Source organism: Equus przewalskii, chromosome 18, assembly GCF_037783145.1.
Source record: "Equus przewalskii isolate Varuska chromosome 18, EquPr2, whole genome shotgun sequence".
NCBI classification, from domain to species: domain Eukaryota; kingdom Metazoa; phylum Chordata; class Mammalia; order Perissodactyla; family Equidae; genus Equus; species Equus przewalskii.
In genome coordinates, this window is record NC_091848.1 from 45008134 (window position 1) to 45033214 (window position 25081).

At 35.4% G+C, this 25081-nt stretch overlaps 1 protein-coding gene across 40 annotated transcripts in view; it reads left to right on the forward strand.

Annotated features, from left to right (window-relative positions):
* Window positions 1-25081, forward strand: part of ZBTB20 (zinc finger and BTB domain containing 20) — a 746442-nt gene that overhangs the window by 300840 nt on the left and 420521 nt on the right. For 22 of the 40 annotated variants that reach the window (XM_008523274.2, XM_070581900.1, XM_008523307.2 and 19 more), the window contains one exon: window positions 9115-9188. The exons of the other annotated variants lie outside the window; for them this stretch is intronic. The gene's annotated coding sequence lies outside the window, so the exon portion shown is untranslated. The remainder of the gene's footprint in view (window positions 1-9114; window positions 9189-25081) is intronic. 40 annotated transcript variants of the gene reach the window in all.

Consider the following 25081-nt stretch of genomic DNA (forward strand, 5'->3'; position numbering starts at 1 on the left):
AACTGGACCTCCTCACCCACCCACATACATACCCCTGCATCTGGGCCTCTGATTCTTTCATTACAAGGAAAAGAATTAGACAATGGTCGTTTGCTGAAAGAATACTATAAGTTGTTTACCCTCAATATATAGAAGGAGATCATAAATTATGTCACCCAAACTAGATACATTTGAAAGTAAAAGGGGCTGCATTAAAGATTGTGATGAGACAATGGACGTAAGTGAGATCTGGTATTATAGCTGGGACTACCTCCACTGCTTACCTCTCCCCAAACTCTACTGGCAAAATAGTTCTACCAGGAGAGGGCAAGCCATGAAAACCCACAACTCCGCTGCTGAAAGGGTCTGCCTTGATGGGGTAGAATGTGGAAAACTACACATTCCTAGGTATTGTCAGAAACAGTAGCAATCTCAGTGGTAAACAAAAAGGGAGGGTAAACGTCATAGCTAACCTGAGGTTGCAATTCAGGTTGGGGCAGGCAATAGACAGGCATACTAGCCAGAAACTTGGCAAAAAGAATTGTATAAGGAGACTGTCCTAGTGGGCCTTGATAAACTAACACATATCCCTGGTGGTTTGGAAGTCTGCACACATATTGCAGGGAAGACCACAGAGGGTCCAAGATATACACATACCCCAGGCTGACCCAAAGGCCTTGTGAAAGAGGAGATAAGAGAAAGTCCAGTGGAAAGTACGAACCAAGGAAGACTTGTAAACTGCCTGAACTTTCAATGCATTCTCCAACCCATACACATATCCAGCAGCAAAGGGTGTTAGCTTATTGGCCAAGGTGTTTGAGTATAACTTCTGGCCAATCATTGGATGTAAACTGCAAACTGTGTTGACACAGGGGCAAGTGGTAGCTAAAAAATGAAAATATAAATTATGAAAACTGACCAGAGATATCAGTAGAGCATGAAGGAGACAAACCCCACAGCATTAGACTGGTAAGTCACTAAACAAATAAACAAATAAATAGCAGTAACAGAAACAACCTCCAGAGGGAAAAACCAGAAGCCAGACTTGCTATAATGTGTTGTATAAAATGGCAATTTTCAAGAAAAAATTATGAGACATGTAAAGGAACAGGAATGTGGCCCATTCACAGTTTAAAAAGCAGTCCATAGAAATCGTCTCTAGGTTGCAGGGGGAGAGCAGATGTTGAATTTAGCAGACAAAGACTTGAAAGCAAATATTATAAATATGTTCAAATAACTAAAAGAAACCATGTTAAATATTAAATAAAATATTAATGTAATTACTCTTCAAGAAAAGGGTATTAATGTAAAGAGAGAAATTATTTTAAAGAGAAACATAACCTTCTGGAGTTGAAAAGTACAATAACTAAAATGAAAAATATTCTAGAGGTATTTTGAGATGGCAGAAGAAAGAATCAGTGAACTTGAAGATAAATCTGTAGAAATGATCCAATCTGAAGAACAGAAAAAAAATAATGAAGAAAATGAACAGAGCTTGGAAGATCTGTGAGACACCTTCAACCATACTAACATATGTGTAATGAGAGAAGAGGAGAAGAGGAGAGAAAGAAAGGAAAGAAAAAAGATATTCAAAATAATAATGGCCCAGAACTGCAAAATGTGATGAATAACATTAATCTACACATCTGAGAAGCTCAGAAAACTCCAAGTATGATAAACACAAAAAATCCTTACATAGATATGTTATAGTCAAACTTTGAAAGTCAAAGAAAAAGAAATTCTTGAAAGCTGCAAGAGAAAAAAGACTCTGAAGGGACAACTCTATGATTAACAATTGACTTCTCATCAGAAACATTTAAAGTCAGAAGGCAGAGAGATAACATGTTCAAAGAGCTGAAGTAAAAAATATGGAAAAACATGGCAATCAAGAATTTTATATCCAGCAAAAATGTTCTTCATGAGTGAATGTAAAATAAAGATATTCCAAGATAGACAAAGACTGAGGCAATTTGTTGCTAGCAGATCAGCCTTACAAGAAATATTGAAGGAAATCCTTTAGGCTGAAAGGAAATGACAACAAACAGTAAATAAAATCTACCCAAAGAAATAAATAGTACTGATAAATAATTACATAAGTAAATATAAATATGGTATAAATATATAACAAAACAATTCAAGAAGAAGGAAGAAAATAATAAAAATTAGAGTAGAAATCAATGAAATAGAAAACAAAATAATACAGAAAATCAATGAAATCAAAAGTTCATTATTTGTAAAGATCAACAAAATTGGCAGACCTTTAGTTAGACTGACCAGAGAAAAAGGAGAGAATATAATAGATTGTGAAAATCAGGAATGAAAGAGGGTACATCACTACCAAGCCTACAGAAGTTAAAAAGATTAAAAGGTAATACTATGAACAAATATATTAAACCATTTAATCTAAATGGTCTAATTTCTAGAATGCACAAATCACCAAAGTTGACTCAAGAAGAAACAGAAAATCTGAAAAGACCTGTATCAATAAAGAGATCAAATTATTCATTAATTCATCCTACAAAGAAAAGTCTAGATGCAGATGGTTTCACTGCATATTATCTAGTATTTAAAGAAGAAATAATATCAATCTTTCAAAAGTTTTTCCAGAAAATACAGGAAGAAGGAACACTTTTCAATTCGTTTTGTAAGAACACTATTACCCTGAGACCAAAGCCAAAGCCATCATAAGAAAAGAAGCAAATAGTCTCATGAACATAGATACCAAAATCCTCAATAAAATATTCACAAACCAAAATACAGCAATCTGTAAAAGTATTACGCCCTCTGACTAAGTAAGATTTATCCTAGGAATACAAATTTCGTTTAACATCTAGTAATCAATTAATGTAATATACCATATTTATAGAATAAAGGTGAGAACCACATGACTATCTCAATAGATACACAAAAACATTTGAGAAAATTCAATATCCATTCATGACAGAAACTTTCAACAAACTGCGAATAGAAGACAGCTTCTGTAACCCAATAAAAGGCATCTATGAGAAACCTACAACTAGCACCATACTTAATGATGAAAGACTGACTGGTTTAACCTGAAGATTGGAAACAAGGCAAGGTTGTCAGATCTCATGTCTTCTATCCAACCTTGTACTGGAGTTTCTGTCCAGAAACATAAGAAAAATAAATAAAGGAAAGAGAAAGAGAAGAAAGAAAACAGGGAAAGAAAAAACCCAGAAAACAAAGGCACCCACATTGGAAAGTAAAAAGTAAAACTCCTTATTTGCAGAAAATGTAAGTATGTAGAAAATCTTAAGGAATGCATTCACACACACACACACATACACACACCTGCACACTAATAAATGAATTCAGCAAGTTCACTGGATACAAGGGCATTATACAAAACTCAGTTGTATTTCTATATACTAGCAACAAACAATGAAATTAAGAAAACAGTTTTATTTACCAGAGCATCAAAAAGAATAAAGGAATTTTCGTAGAAACTGACAAGGTGATCCTAAAATTTTTATAAAAATACGAAGGACCCAGAACAGGGAAAATAGTTTTGAAAAGAAGAACAAAGTTAGATGACTTATACTTCCTCATTTTAAAACCTACTGTAAAAACTATAGTAAGGAATACAGTACTGGCCTATAGATCAATGGAATGGAATGTTAAGTTCAAAAAATTAACCTTTATATTTTTGTTCAATTGATTTTAACAAAGATACCAAGGCAATTTGATGGTGTTTTCAATAAATAGCATTTTCAATAACTAGTTCTAGGACAGTTGGTACTAGGACTATATGAAATACAGATAAATAGCCATGGTGTTAGGATTATACACAAAAAAAAGAGATTTTAGATTCTTACCTTACACTATATACTAAGATTAACTCGAAATAGTCATGTACCTAAATGTAAGAGCTAAAACTATGAGACTTCTATAAGAAAACAGAAGAAAATCTTCATCTTGTGTTAGACAGAGTTCTTAAATATGACACCAAAAGCATGATACAAAAAGGAAAAAACTTCACAATTTGGATTTCAACAAAATTTAAAACTTTTGCACTTCCAAAGATACCACTAAAGAAATGGAAAGACTGGGAGAAAATATTTGAAAGATTTATGGTTTGTAAATATATATCCGATAAAGGATTTTTATCATCATAATATATAAAGAATTCTTCAGTTCTGTAACAAAAAGACAACCCCATTAAAATTGGGAAAAATGTTTTTGAATAGATATTTCACCAAAGAAGATACCGGAAGGGCTAATAAGCACATGAAAAGATGCTCAACATCATTAATCTTTAGGAAAAAGTAAATTAAAACCATAGTGAGATACTAATTTATACCAACTAGAGTGGCTGTAATTAAAAAGACAGGCACTAAGTGTTGGTGAAGATGCAGAGAAATCAGAACCCTCATACGTTGCGGGTGGGAATCTAAAATAGTACTACAACTTTAGAAAATGGCTTGACAGTTCTTAAAAGTTAAAATGAACTTACTTTTATGACCCAGCAATTCCACTTCTAGGTATCTACCTAAGAGAAATGAAAACATATGTCTACACAGAGACTTGTATATAAGTGAATGTTCCTGGCAGCACTATTCATAGTAGTAAAAAACTGGAAACAATCCACATGTCCATGAACTGAGGAATGCATAAACAAAATGTGGTATATCCAGGCAATGAAATACTATTCATCAATAAAAGAGAATAGACTATTGCTACATATCAAAACATAGATGAATCTGAAAAACATTATGATAAATGAAAAAAGCCACATACAAAAGACCACGTATTGCGTGATTGCCCTTATATGAAATGTCCAGAAAAGGTAAATATTTAGAGACAGAAAGCAGATTAGTTGTTGTCTGAGGCTTGGGTTGAGAGTGGGGATTGACTGCCTAGGGACACAATGGATGTTTTTGGGGTGATAAAAATGTTATAAAATGGATTGTGGTGATGATTACTCAACTCTAAATTTACTTAAAATCAGTAAGTCGAACACTTACAAGGGTGAATTTATGTTTTGCAAATTATACTTCAGTAAACTGGTAAAAGTGAAATTATGCTTATTAAAATTAAGGAAAGAGAAATCTCGCAGACACTCCCTTAGCCAAATGGCCGAGATTAACATCCCCAGTGACAAGTCATCTTGATATCATATACCCCCTGGTGTGATGTTATAAGAACACTTCATACTTTTTCATTCTTCTCTGAAACTATAATCCCAGCCTAATTATGAGACAACATCAGACAAATCCAGATGGGGAACATTCCACAAAACATCTAGCCACTCCTCTTCAAAACAATGAAGGTGATGAAAAGCAAAGAAAGACTGAGAACTGTCACAGATCAGAGGAGATTTAGGAGAAATGGCAACTAAATGCAGTGTGGTATCCTGGGTCAGATAATTGGAACAGAGAAAAGATATTAGCGGAAAAACTGATAACATCGCAGTAAAGTCTGTGGTTTAGTTAATAGTATTGTACCAATGTTAATTTCTTAGTTTGCCAAATTTACTGTGCTTATGTAAGATGTTAATGTTAGGAGAGAGTAGTGAAGGAATTACGAGAATTCTCTGTACTATCTTTGCAACTTTCCATAAATGTGTAATTGTACCAAAATAAAAAGTTAAAATTAAGAAAAGGAAAATTATTTTTAAAATGATCTGGTGGAAGAAAAAGTGAGTGAGAGTATAGATGAAAAAAACATTAACTGTGGGTGATGAGTACATGGGAGATAATTTTACTGTGCTCTTTAGTCTTGTATATCTTTAAAATTTTTCATAATAAAATTTTTTAAGTGAAAAGAAAAAAGGGACTAAGACAAATAATTAAAATATTATAATTTGAGCTTTATGCTGACCACAGACAGGGCTTGTCCCTTAAAAGTCAAATCTGAACAGTGTCAGAATGAATAAATCATAGAGAGGTGAGTGAACTCTTGAAAAAACTCTGAGCACGATAAAATCGATGCTGAATAGTTGGGAGAGCATTAAGACAAGTGCCTGACTTAGCATAGACCGCCTGAACTGGAGTGCTTTGTTGTTCTTTCCTTGAAGTTTTGTGACCTGGTGATATCTAAACTCCTATCTATGTCAGGATTTTAAAAAGTAGAGTGTGGTCAGAAGCAGCCCTTTGTTCCTAGTCAATGTTAAGATCTATAGTTCCTTACTCCCTTTCGGGTTTTTTTATTGTCTGGGGGCTTTGTTTTTTGGCCTTGTGACTTACAGGATAGGTTACTGTAATATAATGCATTTACTGCTTCTCTGGAAAGCCATTCAGAATCTTTAACTAGTGCAGAATTTACAACTCTTTTGCTAGAGTCTTGCCAAGAGAAGCATTCTTCCGGGCTTTGTAATTTGCATTGATTACTGAGCTGTTTCCCAGCGTATCTGGGTGTGGGCTGTGATCTATAAAGCCTTACATAGTTTAATCCTGATTAAAAAAGTCTGACACTGGTGGTCAATTTTAATAATGACTGAGATTGATCTGGGTGACTTGAAAAAATTTTAACAGATTTTGGAACCTGAAATATTGAGAGAAAGTTATTCTCATTGATGACACGTACTCTGGAAATCTACAATTTTAAAGGGGGGTTCAGTGTACAGTACTGAACTTGGAAAAAGCAGAAAGTTTAAAAGTAGACAATAGTGCAAAAAATAAGGTCCTAGTCCTAAATTTCTTCTCCTTAATTTAATCCAACATGCCTTTAGACTATTTCACTTCCTTGACGACCATTCTTCCAAGCAGTTTCTACCCAATACTTAACCCCACATAGTGACAGAATTAATGATTTTCTCATGAGGCAGATATGAATAGGAACAGTATTCATATCAAAGACAACTGGTCCCACTTCCAGGTCCATCTTTGGGCCAAGATACGTAGTCGCCAACAGTGAGTTGGCGACTGTATTTTTTTTAGTCCTGGCGCAAAGTAAGATCCATCTGTTTTGCCCAGCCGTTTGCCTGAGTGCCACAAAATAGTCCTGTTATTAGTCTTATTTGTGGTCCTATTTGAGGTTAGAGGATAATGTAAATAAACTTCAGTCCTCCTTGTGATGAACGTAGCATGGGAATTAAAAGCGGTGCTATTGGTAGTGGTAAGTGATGTTGTGTCTCTATTTTCTCAATTGCTCTGTTTTCTTTGGATTGGGAAACAGACATTTAAGAATGAGTTTGTCATCTGGAAGGATAGTTGTGACCAAGTTTCCCTCAACAGGATACAAGATGTTATTTTTGAGCTTCATTACCCTCACCAAGGGGAAAAAAAAAGAGAGAGGGAAAAAATAAATAAGGAAGAAAGTGAAAGTAAGGAAGAAACAGAGAAGTGAAGAGAAAGGTCAAAGAGGAGAAGGAGGAATGACACGAGGAGAGGAGGAGAATGTAGCTTAGTAGACTGTCTATTCATAGAAATGACTTTATTATTTTGAACTGATAGTTCAATTCACTCAACATCTGGTGAATTAAAGGAAAGGAAATCTAACCGATTAAATTGAACTGCTAGTTGTCAGTTAAATAGTTTATGTATAAATATGCAGCCTAGTTTCCATCACCTTTTCTTGTCTGAACTAGACAGTGAATCAGTTTCACTAACCACATTTGAGCGGTGAGTAGAACAATACCAATTGGTGATTCAGATTTATAGAGAGGTGGGCAGTTTTTAGATTTCTGAATCATTTATCGGAGATTATTGTTATTTCATATAATTTCTGAGCATGAGTTATTTTTGTCAGTTTCTTCTATGAATGTTTTGTTGCCTTATAAGGAAATATGTGCACTCCCCTCCTCTCATTCAGTTGTCCCTGGTGACGCCTCCATAATTTCTGTCTTTACACTGGTGCATTTTTAGTCTAATTCTGGCATGTGAGAAGCAGGGGAAAAGTTTAGTTAGTCAATGTCAGTGAATTTTTTGGATCCATTCATGGATAGATTCAGTGAATCTGAACCAGTTTGCATTTAAAATCCATATACATCAAAGAGACACAATACCCAAAATATTCCTCCATATAATACAAGGAAAAAAGAAAACAATTCGTAAGTGAGAACTCGATGCATTTTCTAATAATAGATGCAACTTCAGGGATGATTTATGGTCATGCTCTCACATGTGGAGATATTAAAATATTACCTTGCACTAATATGAAGGTGGACAACATAAACATCCCACATTTAGAGCTATAAATACAGAAAAAATGTACTGCCATGCTGTAAAATAAAAGAAAGGTAGTTGTATTATCTACATTTTGCATTTAAAAGTATATATTTTTCTAAATCTTGTTGTGTAGTTATTTGAAACTAAAAATAGGGATGACTTCATCCAGTCTGTTTTTTGTAACTATTATCTTATTTATAGATGGTGTTGTATGAAGAAAGAAAGGATTGAAAAAAACAGTATGACGTCTTAAGCCCAAATATTTGTGACATACTTGGAGATTTTAATGCCTGGGCTTTTAATTCAAAGATTAAAAATACATTTATAAAATATGGTTACAGTTATTTAAACCAGAAGGTCTGGTTCAAACCTCAATGATCTTCCTGAGCTGCTTCAAACAGCAGTGGCTGCAGGAGACACGATATTCGACATGATGCAGTTTGGAGCACACTAAACCCACACTACATTGCAATGGGCATTTTCTATTGCTAAATGTGTCCATTTACCTCTTCTTCGCTCTCTGGCCCATCACCAATTCGGTCATTTGAAAGCAGTAGATCTAACATTTTTTTCCAATTCTATTTGCAGGCAGAATTTCTCTTGAACATGTGTATTCAGATCATAGATTTTCGTCTTTATTCTCTGAAATTAACATTTTATGTAATCTTTAGGCTGTGAAATTTTGTTTAGGAGTTTTTTAAATCAGATAGCATAGAGCAAAAATTCAGAGGCACTGAGCTTCTAGTCGTATCATTATGAAGTCCTTAACATGGAGGCATATTTTGTTTTTCAGAATTGCCTTTTTTTCCTCTTTAGATCCTTTTCTTTTCATTAAAAAACTACTCTGGGAAGAGGGTTTTTTTTTTTTCTCTTAACGGGAAAAAAAAAGCCACGCTTGACTGATAATGCATTGCTTTGGATGGTGAAACATTATGAAAGTTTAATTTTTAATTAAATCTGAAATACCAATTATAACTGAAAGAGATTTTAACCTGTTTCTTTTCAGACTGCCTGAAGTTACATTTAGAGACTGAAATCACTGCACCTTAAAAACAAAAGATTGGGCTGCACTGCATTCCTGTAAGTGAAGGCTTCCTGCACCTTCCTCTGGATTTTTGTGACCAACTCATAAAATGACAAAAACATTGGTAACACGGAAACCAGACATGAGTAAAAATTTGAATGTCCCTGAAGAAATATATATTTAAATGATTTCCTTCTTTAAAAAAAGAAAATTTGTTGGGCTCAATATTCAGCATGTCTTTTTTATCCAACCTAAATTGTGGATCCTTTCTTTTGGCTGGTTTGAATTGCTTTAGGGAGGGTGTCACCCACTGTGCCTCAGCACAGTGACATACACCCTGTCAGGAAGGATTCTTGCATTTTTGTACAAGTCTCATTGAAGGTAACAGATTTCTTAGGGAAGCAAAGTAGATTCCTTTTTCCTTTGTGATGTCATTAGAAATTTTTAGCCTTTGTGTCAATGGAAATGGAGAAAAAGAAAGTTCATGATGACATCACAAGATTCTGTTGCCTTGAGGACTTTGGGCAAAACTAAGTAAAATGCATAATTCCCTTGTGTGCGTGTGTTCCCCATTCTGCTATGAAGCAGTCAAAATAGCACATCTTATGTCTTCCCGTGAGCTACAAGGCTGTCTCTCAGAGCCCCATTGTTCCATAAATGCATGTCAGAGTCTACCACAGTCTGGTCTACCCTTATTTAGCTGCTGTTTTGTCAATGTACTTGGAAGAACAATTAACATTTGGGATTTCAATGTCTGAATAACAGGCAGTGAATAGAACCCAAGCATATAAAAGATTCAGACGCCCAGGGTAAGAAAACAGAAGCTTATAGTTGGTAGGGGAAAAAAGAAAAGCATTTTAATGCTGCACTCAAAGGTTGTGAAATACTACAAGGAAAGTCAATCTGTTTTTTTTTTTTTTTTTTAATTTTAGATCAAAATGTACATTTTGGTAATGAAATCCAGAAGCTTATGATGTCTTCCTAAGTTTTGCAGTTTAATGTGTTGCAAGGTCTCTAGCAAGAGAGTCTTAAAACATTTAAATAACATTCATCTCCTTGAGTCATTGTTGGAATGCCGGATGTGGGGAATACTGCATCGTGGTTTTCAGTGTCACAGTGCCTGTACAGCAGGGTACATTGAAGGTGATTCAGACAGTTTCCTGCATTTTCCGGTTGGTTACTGCACTGTTTTACTATTGACTATAGTTCTTGATGTTGACTGTAGACAGTCTTGAAGTTGTCTGAATATCTCTGCCTATTGTCTTAATTTCTGCTAGGTTCATTTTTCTGGGAGATGATACATGGACAGAGCAAGATCTCCTCACTGACAGGGGATCTGGTGAACTGGAGGGAACTTAGGCAGCTTATGCGTGTTGCCCGCTGAGCACAGTGCTTGGCTGGTATGAGTGAATAATTGATGATTATTGTTATTTTTGTCATAACTACAACAGTTCAAACCCATAGACAGTAAGTTCTCTAAAAGCAGGGCCTATTTCTTATTCATTTTTGTAATCCCCAGTCCTTGGTGTAATAGTAATCAAGAAATAGCTGTTGTTATTAGTACAATTACAAAATTTCTTAAAAGTCAGAATTTTAGGATTCATTTTGTCAGAATATTTTTGTGAAGAGGGGTTGAATAGAGCTTTTAATAGTCAGGAAGACAATCATAAAGGAATTTGTCAAAGACAAACCTTCTGTTCATCATACCACATTAGGTGTCAGTCCCCCAGTCTTTCTACTCTTTGACTTTCCACTTCTTTCTCCTGACCAAAATGAGGAGTGCTCATTCATGTCATATCCTTTTCCTCTGTGAAATGGTCTTCAATAGTTTTCCATTTAAGTCATGGGTCTGACATCCCATACACTGGAGTTGTCTCCAAAGATGAATCTACCTGACTCCAGGATGGATGGTGCTCTGTACCTGTTTGTCTAATTGCCTTGCAGTGGATTACACTTCAGGGAAATGGGGCAAATGGTACAATGGGTATTGGGCCAAGATGCCAGGTATTTGGGAAATTACCATTAGAAACGTCTACTTTCAGTGCATTAAAAGCCTGGCCAGTTTCTGAGCACTAATAAGACCACAACATTCTTTAGAACTCAGACCCATTTGACTTCTTCTAAGTTTAGCTTCCTGGGTTTTTTTGTTTGTTTGTTATTTTGTTTTTTGTTTTTTTGTCATAAGGTTCTCTGCCCTCCCCTACCAATTTTAATTTATTTCCAAAAGGATTCCCTTCATTTTTATTAAATCAGCTTCTGGTGATGCAAATTAAAGCTCTCATAAAACTTGGCCTTTGAGGCAAAACTAAAATGATAAAATTTGGGCTCAGTGAATTGTGCTGTTATCATGTTGAATAACATTTAAGGACATCAAAGAACTTTATAAACACATTGCACATTTTTAAGGTTAAAAAATTGAGGTGAAAGGAATTTAAGGGCAGAACATCAATAAACATTATAGTAGAAGGCATGTAAGAAATAAACGTCCAATCATCTCATTTTGAAATAAATAAATTGAGGCCCAGGGTAGGGCATGCAGGTTAACCCAAACCATACTGACCACCAACGCAGATCATACTCAGACATCTGCTTGAGAGTAGACCTGAATTTAGACTCTGGGGCTTCGACCTCTCCTCTCTACTCAGGGAACAAATTGCCTGACGTTCGTTTTATGAGATCCATTGAACTGTCTTCCCCTCCACTGAGTAGTCCAAAATTCATATATAAGGATAGTCTGAAAAAATTTATTGTTATCAAAAAGTTTATTTTTCATTTTTCCTGTGCATTGATATCATGCCTCTGGTTGTGCAATGAGTCACATAGAGGCAAATTTATTTGGTTGACTTAGTATTCTTTATGATGATTTACAAAGTGGACAGAAGACCATTAGAACCTTCAATAGTGGTTTAATTGGGCTTACAGTCATGATGAAACCAGTAATCTGAACAGAGCCATTGTGACATGAAATTTAGACTTCCCAAGAGTGTGCATCATGCATGGTGTCAGAATGTCACTGTTGCCAGGGGTCATTTCCGTCAAAGAAAAGTTTTTCAGGGTCTGAAATAAATGAAATAAACTTTAATAATTTAAAATGAATTACTTGCCCTGGTAATTTATTTCAGGTTGCCTTTATTGGATTCTGTCACTTAGCAATTCAGGTAGGAAATTTTCTATTTCACCCAGAGCTAAGTCTTGGCTACATCTTAGTTTCTTCCTCAAATTTATTTTATCCCCTCCAGACCTTCTCACCCCCCAGCATGAAGAAGCTTATGTCACTATGCACTAAAATTTAGTGGCCTAAGTATTTGTGTCCCCAATAATGAGACGATGTTCTGCCCTTAAAAATTCCATGGAAGCTTTGGCATATAGAGAAGAAGGGAGAATGAAGATGCCAGAGCAGGGCCTTAGATGTAGACGCTCAGCAAGATTCTCTTCTCTTTCCTCTTTCCTCTACAATAATAATTTAAATTTTTTTCTATGCTTCTTGTGAACAAATCATTTCACCAGGATACATAGGTAACACCTATTTCCTATCAACTAGTAGTTCATAATCTATTTGGATAATAGATAGATCTTTTGTTATAGACAAAATGTTATATGGGTACAGTAGAGGAAGTAAATGTTTATCATTTCTTCTGAACCATCAAGGAATAATATGGATATTAACAAGCAGCCCAAGTAGAGGGAATTATAAAAATGAAAGTTGAGGGAACAGTGAGTAGTAATGGTGTGATATGAATATAGCATGCTGGTTGGGGCCAGTGTTTTCCAAAGTGTGGGTTTCAACCTGTTTATAGGTCATGAAATCAGTTTAGAGGATCACTGTCAATATCATTTTAATGAAATAGAACCAAAGGAAAAGAATTATAAAAAAGAGTGTACTATATATTTTTAAGATAATGGATTGGAAAATAAATATATTTTTTACTGGGAATCATGCCACCAAAACACAAAAGCAGATCTAAAGATGATAGGTCTTTTAAATACTCAACTCAGAATGACTCATCAAAAGAGGAGAAATAACAAGTATTGGCAAGGGTGTGAAGAAAAAAGAACCCTGATGCACTGTTGGGAATGTAAATTGGTGCAGCCACTATGGAACACAATTGAAGGCTCCTCAGAAAATTAAAAATCGAGCTACCAATTGATCCAGCAATTCCACTACTGGGTATCTATCTGAAGAAAATGAAAACACTAATTCAAAATGATATATTCACCTCTATCCTCATTGCAGCATTATTTACAATAGTCAAGATATGGAAACAACCTAAATGTCCATCCATGGATGAATGGAAAATAAGATGTGGTATATATAAATATACAATGGAATACTACTCAATCATAAAAAAGAATAAAATCTTTCCTTTTACTACAACATTGATAGACCTTGAGGGTGTTATGCTAAGTGAAATAAGTCAGAGAAAGACAAATATTGCATGATTTCACTTATATGTGGAATCTAAAAAACGAAACAAAACCCAGATTTACAGATACGGAGAACAGATTGGTGGTTGCCAGAGAGGAGAGAGGTTAGTGGGGAGGCAAAAATGGGCGAAGGGGATTAAGAAATACAAACTTCAAGTTATAAAATAAATAAGTCAGGGGATGTAATGTGCAGCATGAGGAATATGGTCAATAATATTGAGTTAACTTTGTAAGGTGAGAGACAGTAACGAGATTTATTGTCACGACCATTTCTCAATGTATACAAATGTTGAATCACTATGTTGTACAACTGAAACTGATATAATACTATATTACAATTATACCTCAATAAACATAAATAAATAAGTAAATACTCAACTCATGTAATCCTGACTAAGGGATAATATTATTTTCCCTCTTTTTATATGCTAGAAAGTGGAGGGATTAAGCAGTTTGCTCCAGGTCATACAACAGGTAAATGGTAGAGATAGGATGTGAATATGTCTGTCAAACTCCACATTCATACTCTTCCCATGATTTGACTCTGTTTTCCAGGGTGGCATGACTTCAATTATATCCCTATTGATAAGTCATACATTTATATCTCTAGTCCTTATATCTCTCCCAAACTCTAGTTATATTTCCAAGGTCTTTATTTAAATCTTCAATTAAATATAACACTAGTTTCTCCAAGTCAGTACATCAAAATTGGATTTATCCTTCTAGGTAAAAACCATCCTCCTTTTGACCATCCTAATTTTCTTCACCCCAATTCTCCAGGTCATCTTGACTTAAAATATGTCATTCTTGCCTCTCCACCTCAGGTATCCAATAAGTGACCAAGTCTTGTTAATTCTTCTTTGGTACCTCTATCCTAGTCAGGTTTTCATCTTCTCTTGCGTGCAATTATCTCCTAATTGGGAGAGAGAGGAGGAAGGGAGACCAGCTCATCCTAAACTCTGTTGTCCTGTTAGGTCTCCTAAAGCAAGAGCCCTAAGATCATGTCCCCTTTGTTCAGACAAAACTTTAATAATTCTATATTAATTACCAAACAGTTCCTAACTAATATTCGTAACATTCTAAAATCTAATTCTAACCCCATTTCTGACTTAATCTTATGGTATAATATACCATACACTTGGGCCAAATTTCCACACCCACATTTACTGTATTGTTTCTGCCATCTGGAATGTCCATCATTCTGTTTTTCCGTATGCAAATCTAACCCGTCATTCCAGGTCCACTTTAAATGCTAATAATTCCCCAAGAAACCTTCCTCCCTGACCTGGTCAGAAATAATCCACTCTCTCCTACCTACCAAACTCACAGCACTTGTAGTGGCCCTGCCAACTATTTGATTTTGGATTTCTAGCCTTCAAACCTGGGAGAGAATAAATTTCTGTTGTTTTAAGTCAACAAGTTTGTGGTAATTTGTTACAGCAGCCTAAGAAACTAATACAGCACTCATCTACACTCTTTTTTGAGACAAGAATTACTTTCTATATTTTTAAACAATATTTATGTGCATGCCTTATTCTTATACTAGAAAATAAATTCTTTAGGGACAGAGTCCACATTTAGTTAAAATTTCTAAACCCTACAGAATCTACCACAATAGAATCATTAATTCATTATTCAACCATGCTTAATACTAGTAATATAGAAATGATCCTTTAGGCTCTCATGGAACTTACAGTCTCCTAAGGGAATCAGATGTTAAATAAACAAATGATTCTGAATTGCACATTGTAGTCCTTGAAAAAAGCAAACAGGTATGCAAGACAACAATGGGTGAGGGAAATCTATTATACTGCCCTTTGGGTGCTCAAGAAAGAATTCTCGTAAAAAGTGTCATTTAAGTTAAGAGTTGGAGGATGGAAGGATGGGAAGAATCAGCCAGGTGATGAATTTTGGGTGGAGATGGAAGCAAGAGAGGGAGAGAAAACTCCAGACAGAAACAGCAAGGACAAAGCCTTGAGGCAAGGACAAACATTGTATATTCAAGGAAATAAACAGATTCCAGAGTGGCTACAGCAAGCCAGCAAAGGAGGAGAATGACTGGAAGTCAGGTCAGAGAAGTGGCCAGGGAAAGGAGTTTAGATTTTGTTATGAATACATTGAAAAAGCACATAGTAGATGCACAAAAAGTAAATAAATAAATGTATGTATTTATATGTGTGTGTGTGTGTGTACATTGAAGGACGGCTCAAAATTAGAACAAGATCAAAATAATTCAAAGGTAAATAGTATACACAAGTTCATAGCATCCATATGTTCATTTTGAATCCTCACTGAAGGTTTACTTCTGATTTTACTTAGGGTTTGAACTTCTGAAACTAAGGTCTAATTGTTCACAACATATTTCCCATCGGCATAACCAAAGTAGATTTCTGACAACCTTCTAAGATAAGGTCAAGTTAATTTTATTTCCTTTCTAGTTAATAATTGTTAAAATTCTGTTGTTGGTTAATAGATCTCCTGTTTTTATTTATATTTAAGTGCTTGTTGTGTAATGTAGGAATGAGTACCAAAAGTGTTTTATTTCCAGAATGTACTTTTAGCTGTTAAACTTTAATCTTATTTTTAATTTTGGTGTATTTTACCATGCGCAATGACCAGGGGCCTGGAGGCATAGAAAGCCTTGAAAATGAATCATCATTATCCTCATTATTACTACCTATAATATTACTGAATTTCTGGATTAAAAACAATCCAAACTGTTTTAAAGTATGATGCATTAATATCCTGAAATGCCACTAAGTCAGGATAGAGATGTTAGTTTGTTTGTAAAGTGATGGAAATTATCCCCTTTTACAATTAAAGAAGAAATAGAGTAGAGGGAATGTGAAAATTAAACCATAGAGAAGTAGGTTAAGCTCTGAGGATATGAGGATTTATCTGCTGTAACTCAGTAGAAAGACACAAGAATCATGAAATATTACAGCTACAGAGAACCTAAGGAATTATTTATTCTAACCTCCTCATTTTGGAGATGAGCAAAATTCAGGCCTAGAATTCCTATCCAGGTCATACAGTTAAATAGTTAATGGCAGGGCTGGAATGGTAACCCCAATTCTTAGGATCTAGGTTAACACAGCCAAACCCGCTAATCTGTGATCTGAGCCCCTACACAATAACTCTTTCAAGGTCTTAGGTTGAAGAAGAAATATTAAGTACTGGAGATGAGTCTACAGACAAACTTTAATTAATAAAAATCTGAACAATATATATTACTCACAATCTGTTTACTTAATCTGCCAGATGCTTTATAAAAGTTGTCTCTAATCCTGCTACCATACTCAGCAATCACTCCACAAAGTAGGAATCATTTCCATTTTATAAGGAGAGTGCTGAGCTCCAGAAAGATTAAAGAACATACAAGATTGCAAAGCCTGTAAGTGAGTTTGTACTGATGCCGGACCTAACTGATTCAAAGTCTGTACTATCTCCTGCTTGGTGTTTTTATCTATTGCATTTTGTTATCATCTTAGCTCAGGTGCTCACAGAGGCCATTAGTTCTCTAATAGCCCAAATGTCTGAAAAACTTGAAAAAAGTTAGGAAGGTAAGGAAGAAAGTTACATTTAGCAGGTGCCTGCTCTGCATAAAGCTCTTTACATTTAATTCTCACAACAGAGCCTCAAGATAGATGTTATAGTCCTTAGTTTACAATTTAGGAAACTGAGGCAGAGTGAGATTAAATTCCCCCATGCATTTCAGTAAAAGCCTGAGGCAGGATTCAAACATAGATCTGTCTGACCTCCAGAGTCCTTCCCATTATTCCACCTCCAAATCTGCTCTTCTCCTGGATGAGACTTAGTTTTCTATAGTCTGCACACTTCAGTTTCTTATCTGGCAAGGTAGAATTATAATACATGCTCTTTCATAGACTTCCCAAGAAGAGAGAATGTTGAGAGTGTGCTTTCATAATTAAGTTAAATCATCTTATCTGGAAGTAAATACCATGCCCCCTGTATGTTTCCTTCTTTGAGAAATGAGGTGGGAAGATTAGTCAAATCCATGACATCAGTCTTTCATCTCTGCACCGTCTTGACTCACTGTGTTTCTGTGCTCAGGATCTCAGTGTATCACAGATAGTGGTACCACTGACCTAGACCATACCTGAAAATACCTTTGAAAAGTGAAAGAAGTAAAATCATTGTATTTATTAGACCAATAAGAAGGAATAAGATTTACATTTTCATTCTTAAGACTAACTTATTTGAATGCTTTATAAGTCTGATCAGAGATAGAGGTCAATGAAGGTGCTCATCATACAAAACTGAAAATGCAAACATATTTATGAATTGTTAGCATTGTTTTCTAATGACCACTGAGGAATACATTAGCAGTGAATGCCTTGATAAAAGCAGAAGATAGAGAGAGAGAGAAAGAGAAAGAGGGAGAGGTTAGAAAAACTTGTTGATGGCAAGTCCGACTGCAAACATGATCCTGAGTTTCCTTCGATGTGTCAACTTTAGCAGCACTGCATGTATACACTTCCATTTCTGAGGAGGTCATTTTCTATTATTGATACACTTGAACAATTATTCTAAAACCAGCTGTCACTGTAGAATAGCACCAGTACCCATAACAAATTTCTGGTAATTAGAAGCAATGCCTACCTGTTATGGTTCTGGAGTTGGTGTTTTTTCCTCTCTACTTCTTGAATTTGACTTCCAGGTCTTTCTGTGCGAAAGCCCTTAGCAGTCTGTTCAAGTCTTCTAAAAGAACTCAGTGAAAAACATCTTTCCTGCTTCACAGAAGGGACTTGGTTCTTTGGTTCAGCTTGGCTGTTTGCAATATGTTGCTCACAGCCCTAAATCGTAAAGTGCATTAATATATCCTTTGAATTGCTGGATCTCCACAGGAGGAAAAAAAAACGTTTTCAAAAATCTTATAATATTTTGTTTAAACTTCAATTCTGGTTCAATGTTTTGTTCTCAAAGGAATTTTGAATGAAGAAAAAGCTTTTGTAAGAGGAAGGAAGCTTATCTAATCTCTTCAAGACTGATGAGAAGCAATCAGGAGACTTGTGACTCTTTGAAACAGTAAATTTCCAGGGAATTAGGCACACGTTTCTCAAGAACAATAAAGAATGTTACACTTCAGGTGGCAGCCCATCGGCTCTAAATGCACCTCTTCATGTATCCCAAATGGCAATTTGAAAGCCCCATTCTTTGAGTCAACCGGAAAAGGGAGGAGGCCATGCTGAACTGACATCCTTTCAGGAGGTCATGAGAAATTGAATACAGAATGAAGTCAGTCTTCTGGTTAGTATCAGATTCTCAGAGTTATAAACCTCTTAGGATAAAATGTCTTCAAAGATGTAGGAAAATAAGTTCGCCCATGTGATCCTTACCAGGTATTAGAAGATTTAGATTTTTGACAAAGTCGTTTGCTTGTTTGCAACTGCACTAACTTGACCATATGAAATTTTCTGGACCTTTGCTACAGTTTTACTGAACTGCTCTTTGCTTATCTTATTTGAATATTGTAGGACTTTATTCAATGATCAATAATCAATATATGTCTGACGTAGTTATCATTGCCATTGTTGTTACTGTCAGAGTTTTATTCTCTTCTCTGGATTAGGGCTGACAGGAACAGCTGTGGGCCTGGTTACACATTTAAGGCTACATTTGTCGCATCCTCTTGTAGCACTGGAAAGTGGAAGCGACTAAGTAGACTGGCTGCTCAGTAAGTTAACTTAAACTCACCTCATCTGGAGAACTTGTCAGGAAAGTTTTATTTATAAGCCCTTTTAGCACATAGGGCAACAGTATGAATGAAAAGCTCCTGTTTTTTAATAAAAAGACTCATTATCATGCTGTATAAGACTCTCTGATTGATGACATAATAGCCTCCTCCTTATCTTTGCAGTGACCACTAGGGCAGAAGCAAGTGTAATTGAGAGGGAACAGCATACAGCTGACTGTGCGCAGACTTGATTCACGTATTGTCAAACAGATTTGTCCTGAGATCATTTTCCTTATCAATTAGGACACTTTTCTTATTTTACAGACATTCTGCAAAGAAATCAAATGATATACATGAAGTATTTAGAGTTCCATGCAATGAAGATAGTTCATAAATATCATGCATTAGTATTACAGTGAAAGTATTAGTAGAAGTGTAAATCACTTTGAGGTCTCAGGAGTAAGCTGCTTTATCTGAGGTTTTAGTGGTTAGAAATTAGTTTGTTTTTTGAGTTGCTATATACGGAAGTACATACTCTGTTGCTGTTAACTACTGTTTATACACTGGAAACAATGACTAAGAGTGAATTGCCAGGGATATATTACTTCTTTTAAAGATTTGTTTTAAAAGCACTCTTTACTATAAATTCTCTGAGCAGTTTGTCTCAAATTAAAAGAAAAAATTAACTGTTTGATCTCCCATATTAGACAGTGAATTTCTTGAGGGAAAGAACCGTGAGTAATTTACTAATTTTCTGTCACTAAACCTGGTACGAAACAGCTATTCAGTAAGTGTTTATAGAGTATCCTGTGTAAAAATTTAGTAAAATTTTATTAAAATTTGTTTTTAAAAAAGGATACTGAGTTTATTAATTTAACTACACGTATAGCATGTGATATGGACTGATGTTATTGAAGATTATACAACCATTAGAAAAAGAATGAATGGCATCTATCGCTATTGACCTGGAAGGATGATCAGAATTTACTAAGGGAAAAGAGCAAATTTTCAGAGTAATGAATATTCATGAATAAATATGTCGTGTATGTTGTATGAACATGAAAACAGCTATAGAAAAATACACACCATATTCTTCACGATGGTCATCTCACAGGGTTGAGAACAAAAAGGACTCAGGAAAGATTGCTAATTTTTTAAAACATTTTTTATTGTGTCACTAGTTATAAAGAACATCTATTATGAAAGTAAGTTTGGAAAATTAATATTTAAAATTATTTTTTAAATTACTGTCTTTTACTTTTTGGAAAAGCAGCCTAAGAAAAATAATCACCATACAGAAGTTTTAATTTCATTGTATTGCCCGAACTTCCATAACACAGAATAAAGTACATGCTTTAAATAGATGATTCATTTATTCAATAGGTATTTCCTGAGCTCTATGATGGCCCTAGTTCTTGTGAAAAAGTATGATGTATATATATGTGTGTGTATAAAGCTGAGCCCTTTCATGATGCAGCTTCTTACATAGGATCACATATGAAGAAGTTATAGTTGAGCAAGCAAAAGTTAAAGGTAATTTGATTCTTTACTGTAGTCTCTCTGCATATATAACCTACAAATGCACAAGAAAACTTCTCAAGAAATTTTTTTTTTTTGCCACCTCTCTCATCCACAATGTATCTCCCCATTATTGCAACCCCCAGTATTTCTCTTACCTTTTCCTCATGCTCCTCTTCAAGAGATCTCACTAACCCTCCTTGGCCCAGGTCAATTAATTTTTCTGCTCACTTCCAAACTCCTTGCTGGATCTGTCTTATTCTTCTCTTTCTGTTGTAAATCTCACTAGGCTTTCTGGCTTATATTTCTCTCACTTACTGAGAAAAAAAAATCTATGCAAGATAAGGTTTCAGGACTATATTCCCAACAGAAAATTCACAGGAGTTTAAATAATCAAAGGGGCAGACCCAGAAGCCTTAGTTTAAAAACAAGCATCAAAGTTCCCCTTTAGAATGTACTTGAATAGACTTGAGCCAATGAGACGGGCAGAACATCTGAATTGGAATCAGGCAAGAGAGGACTGTACAGTCTGAAGTACTATATTTCTGACTCAGTACATTCTAGATCCCACCACAGGGTAGTCCTGACAATGACCTGACCTTTATAGATAGAAGACAGAGGCACCCAGAGCTAAATTTACAACACGGGAAAGATGTGGGATGATGACCACAAGTAATGATAAATAGATACACTTTACCTCATGTTATAGGCAGTTTGATAGAGGCTGTAAGAAAAAGGAGGGAGACAGAAGGATGGAGGGAGGAGAAGAGAGAAGGATGGAAGGAGGGGGAGGAGAGAAAGACAGACAGACAGACCGACGATCCCTCTCAAATAAAAAAGCAGAAGGGGTGGAAGAGCGGAAGAAGGTGGTTGGTTAGGGGATTAGGAAGCAGGAAGAAAAAAATAAAATGTATTTTGACACCCAGCCCTTTCTTTACATCTGCACAAGTGTTCCCTGGTCCCTTATGGGTCCTACCCGGGGTGGGCTGGGTCTGCTTGGCACTCCCAGCTGGCCAGTGTCCTCTCCATTTAGAGACTGCTTACTCATAGTGAACCATTTACAGTGGTGGGGAAATCTCTTCAGAATATGCTAACAATTATGTTTGTTGTTCTTAACTCCAGGGGGCTGAAGAAGTCAATAAGCAGCTGATCACGGCAAGTTTACCCAAAGATATAGGTCGCCTACTCTGTCGTACATCTTCAGCTTAGGGGATTTATGCAGAAAAGAACATGAATTCTTGTTTATGTTATATGACTCCTACCTGGGCCCCAGCAGTCTGATGAGAACAGTAACTCTAGCTAGAAAGATATCTAAAATGGAGATGTGGGTAGAAAAACAAATAATGTTTATAAAGAGATTTTAATGAGATAAGAAAATGCTTATATAATGTTAAGAAAAAAAGCAAGATACAAAACATGTAAAATATTAAATGCTCGTTTCTAGGTGGTTATTGTGCATTTCTGTTCCGTTCTTTTCATTTTCCAAAATGTCAGGAAAGAGAAAAGAAAAGGGCTCTTGGGATAGCCTTCCTTTTTTGTTTTTTTGTTTGTTTGTTTTTGATCAATGAATTAATTTTAATGGTGGCATCTCTTATAAGAAAGAGATTTCACCTCAAGTTTGAGTGATATGATACTCTTTGCTGAGAATTTTTGTTCTTTGTAGACTGCTAGTATGGTGTCATGTTCTGGTAATTTTTAATGCTCAATGCCCTTCAGCTCTGGTGGAGTGATTGGGAGAAGAAGGTTATGAGGTAGACGGTTTATTATCTAATTACTGATGATGGATTAGTATAGCTCAAACAGAACTTTTGTCACTTCAAGTATGAATAGCCAAGAGAAGCAAGGTAGGTCAATGGATATATTCAAACCATGCGTTTGTATATAAGAAAAATGTTTACTTAGATGATGAATTACTTCACATTCCACTTATAAAGCTCAGTTAGCACAAACATTTAAATGGAACAAAAACTACACTGGCTTAAGAAACTGGATATTTCCAAAACTCAGTAATCTCCTGTTCCTCTAAATGTTTACCTATCTACCTTATTCTCACCTTATGACTTCTCAGAACATTTTCATGGCTTATGTTCTAGTTTAGGTCCTGCAGCTCTTCAGAATCCAGACATAATTGTCCTTACAACTGATGTCTCTTCTGCTTTTAACTAAAAGCCTACTTAATTTCTCCCAACCTGAGTGGTTCTTCCGCCATTTACAATTCTCAGTGTCTCTTCCCCTCATCTCTTTGTGCTCCAGGTCCTAACTGCCTGTTACAGTTACTTTCACTTGCTTGCTCTTAGCTCCCCCTGACTCAGGATCTCTTTCTCTAGCTCAGAGGTTCCGAATCCTGGCTGCACGTTAGAATCACCTTTAAAGTTTTAAAAAAATGCCAATGCATTTGGCCCACCCTAAATATTCTCTTTTAAGTGGTCAGGGGTGGAGTTTAGCTGCATGCTAGACTCTTACAGGAACCAAACTCTTCCTTCATCTCAAAATTTTTAATTCAGTTAAGTTTAACAAGCTGCTTCACACTGGGAAACTATTTTTCTGGATAAAGACTACTTTCCTAGCCAGACAAGAATAAAGCTTTAACATTATGCATAATCCAGCTCCACCTATGTATCATCACACAGACATGCATGTGACACACACAAACACACATTAAGTTAATGACCAAAGATGAACAACTATTTAATAAACATAGAATTGCTATTACCATAGTAATTAATTAGAAACTAGGGATAGCTGACCAAGTTTTAAAAGTCCTCTTTAAACTTGACTATTATAAATAAGATGTCCTGCCTTGCTAAAGGGTATCAGAATATGCCTTGAGTCTGATTTGTGGGGGGAAGAAATGGTGGCTGACAACAATGTCAAAAGGATGTACAATTGGTAGTCAAAAGGTGGAAACAATTGATGGGTGAATGGATAGACAAAATCTATATACATACAATGGAATATTATTCAGCCTTAAAAAGGAAAGAAATTCTGACACATGCTACAACATGGATGAACCTTGAAAATATTATGCTAAGTGAAATAAACTAAACACAAAAGGACAAATATTGTATGATTCCATTTCTATGAAGTGCCTGGAATAGTCAAATTCATAGAGACAGAAAGTAGACTAGAGGTTGCCCGGGGCTTGGAGGAGGGGAGAGTGGGGAGTTATTGTTTAATGGGTACAGAGTTTCAGTTTGGGAAGATTAAAAAGTTCTAGAGATGGATGGTGGTGATGGTTGCAAAACAATGTGGATGCATTTAATGTCACTGACTGTACACTTAAAAATGCTTAAAATGGTAAATTTTATGCTATGTATATTTTACCACAAAAAAAAGGGAATGTACATTTGAAAACTTTCAAGGCATTTCAGTGAAAATGGATTGCAGTTCCAGAGTTCAGAGGCACAACTGAACTGAGTAATCTATTCACAGAATCATTAAGGCTTGATGAAATGCAATAATTTATTAGTTTAAGTAATAGGCTTTACTTTGCTGTTGAGGTCCGTCATGCTTATGAAATTTAAGCACTGGTATTATCCTTGATCCACAAGCAGTAATGGATTGTAATAAACTACAGAGAGCAATTTTTAAATAAACAGGATTATTGTTAAGTGCTTATAGCTATATTAGAATCCTTGTTTTGGTCAGCTGCTAGCAGAGGCAGAACTGCACATTTCTCTTTCACCAAGAATACTATCTTTTACCAAATTATCTTCTTGGTAAGAGAAGCCATGGCCTTGAATGAGTCCATACTTCTCAATAATTCAATATGTAAGCTAGTTGCTTCCTTTTTTTTTTCCCTGAAAATGTTTAACATTTTTATTGACATTTATAAATTTCTTGGTTTATAGTTCTATAAATTTTAACATGAATAGATTTGTGTAACAGCCACTGTCACTCTCCAAACACAGAGTGGTTCCATCACCCCAAAGAACTCCTTTTTGCTATCCCTTTATCCCTCCCCCCCCCACCAACCCCTAGCAACCATTGATCTCTTCTTTATCACTATAGTTTTGTCTTTTTGAGAACTGTCATTTAAATGGACTCATATATTACATAATCTTTTGAGGCTGACTTCTTTCATCCAGCATTATGTATTTAAGGCTCATCCATGTTGTTGCACGTATCAGTGGTTTGTTTCTTTTTATTGCTGAATAGTATTCCTTTGTATGGATGTACCACAGGCAGTTTATCCGTTCACCCATTGGAAGACATGTAGATTTTTTTTTTCCAGTTTGAGGCAATTATGAATAGAACTGCTATAAGCATTTGGGCACGGGAAATTGTGTGAATGTAAGTTTTCATTCT